Below are 2,476 nucleotides of genomic sequence, written 5' to 3'. Positions count from 1 at the left end.
CATGGTGGCACATGCCCGCAGTCCCAGCTACTTACTCAGGAGGATGAGGTGAGAGGATTTTCTGAGCCTGGGAGGTCAAGTCTGCAGTGAGCCATGACAGCAGCACCACCATTGCACTTCAGCCTTGGAGACAAAATGAGACTCTGTCTTGAAGAAGAAGAAGAAGAAGAAGAAGAAGAGGAGGAGGAGGAGGAGGGAGAAGGAGAAGGAGAAGAAGAAGGAGGAGAAAGAGAAGGAAGAAGAAGAAGAAGAAAGAAGAAGAAGAAGAAGAAAAGAAAAGAAGAAGAAGAAGAAGAAAAGAAGAAGAAGAAGAAGAAGGAGAAGGAGAAGGAGAAGGAGAAGGAGAAGGAGAAGGAGAAGGAGAAGGAGAAGGAGAAGGAGAAGGAGAAGGAGAAGGAGAAGGAGAAGGAGAAGGAGAAGGAGAAGGAGAAGGAGAAGGAGAAGGAGAAGGAGAAGGAGAAGGAGAAGGAGAAGGAGAAGGAGAAGGAGAAGGAGAAGGAGAAGGAGAAGGAGAAGGAGAAGGAGAAGGAGAAGGAGAAGGAGAAGGAGAAGGAGAAGGAGAAGGAGAAGGAGAAGGAGAAGGAGAAGGAGAAGGAGAAGGAGAAGGAGAAGGAGAAGGAGAAGGAGAAGGAGAAGGAGAAGGAGAAGGAGAAGGAGAAGGAGAAGGAGAAGGAGAAGGAGAAGGAGAAGGAGAAGGAGAAGGAGAAGGAGAAGGAGAAGGAGAAGGAGAAGGAGAAGGAGAAGGAGAAGGAGAAGGAGAAGGAGAAGGAGAAGGAGAAGGAGAAGGAGAAGGAGAAGGAGAAGGAGAAGGAGAAGGAGAAGGAGAAGGAGAAGGAGAAGGAGAAGGAGAAGGAGAAGGAGAAGGAGAAGGAGAAGGAGAAGGAGAAGGAGAAGGAGAAGAAGAAGAAGAAGAAGAAGAAGAAGAAGAAGAAGAAGAAGAAGAAGAAGAAGAAGAAGAAGAAGAAGAAGAAATAAAAGAAGGAGAAGAAGAAGAAAAAGGAGGAGGAGAAGGAGGAAGAGGAGGAGGAGGAAGATGGGGAGGAAGAGGAGGAGGAGGAGAAGGAGGAAGAGGAGGAGGAGGAGAAGGAGGAAGGGGAAGAGGAGGAGGAGGAGGAGGAGGAGGAGAAGGGGGAAGAGGAGGAGGAGGAGTAGGAGGAGGAGGAGAGGAAAGAAAATATACTTTGATAACTGCTTATAGTAAGAAAGAGTCCTTTCTCCTTTTGTCCTGAAAACTGAGAATCAAATGACGCCAGGCTGCTGAGGAATGGGAGGCTACTCTGCAAGACAGAAGTGGGGAATTGGAGGCCTCAGAGACCAGGAGTGAGCAGTAGAGTGCAGAAGGAGAGGGAGAAGGAGGAAGCCACAGGATGGCACAAGTCTGTGTCCCTGACGGCAGCCTTCCCAGGATCCTCAGTACAATCCACTGAAAACACAGCACTTAGAGTAATTTTTTTGGTTGGGGGGAGACCTTTAAAAGATTTGAGTTTCTGCTTGTGATCAGCTTAGAGAGGATATAGGGATGCCATTCAACAAAGCTGGAATCCAAGAGGCAAAGGAAGCCAGGACAATGTAAACTCCATCTTGCCAAAAGTCTAGCCATCAGCTGTTTCAGAGATTAGTAAAATTCTTGGGAAAGCCTTTGAACTTTCATAGTCTGTGAAACTGGGGGTTTATTCCAAGTAATTTCATCCAGATTTCAAAAGATATGGAAGCCCCAAACCAACAGCTGGGTTTCACAAGTGACACGTGATCATTCCAAGGGGGAACTACATCCTTCATGCCAGACCCAGCTCTCACCTGGGCTGGTGATGCCCCACTTGTCTGGGGATAGCATCTACCCGTGTATGAAACTCATGATCTTTTACAGGTTGCATTTTGTCTCTTAGGGGGTGTGTGTAATCTTCTTAGGCAGGCTGAATATTCCTTGATGCGTTTACATAACAACGAGACTTCCTGCTCCTTGGTGGACCCCATAATTTCCAACTTAAGCCTGGTGCATGGGCATATGGAATCCTGTACCTCTTGGTTGACCTCTTTCCTTAGTCCTTTAAGAGAAGGATTAGAATCAGGCCGGGAGCGGTGGCTCATGCCTGTAATCCCAGCACTTTGGGAGGCCAAGGGGGGTGGATCACGAGGTCAGGAGTTAGAGACCAGCTTGGCCAAGATGGTGAAACACTGTCTCTACTAAAAATACAAAAATTAGCCAGGCGTGGTAGCAGGCGCCTGTAATCCCAGCTACTTGGGAGGCTGAGGCAGAAGAATCGCTTGAACCCTGGAGGTGGAAGTTGCAGTGAGCCGAGATAGCACCACTGCACTCTAGCCTGGGTGACAAAGCAAGACTCTGTCTCAAAAAAAAAAAGAGAGAGAGAGAGAGAAGGATTAGAGTCAATGGCAATGGCTAAAGAGGGGTGTCCTTCCGGGGCACCTGAATCCAGAAAGCCCACACCTGAGACTTGTGGCCCCATCTCAGCAGCTG

This window comes from Pongo abelii, chromosome 1, assembly GCF_028885655.2.
Source record: "Pongo abelii isolate AG06213 chromosome 1, NHGRI_mPonAbe1-v2.0_pri, whole genome shotgun sequence".
Classification (NCBI taxonomy): Eukaryota; Metazoa; Chordata; class Mammalia; order Primates; family Hominidae; genus Pongo; species Pongo abelii.
The sequence above is the reverse complement of the archived record's forward strand: the minus strand, read 5'-3'. Positions refer to the sequence as shown.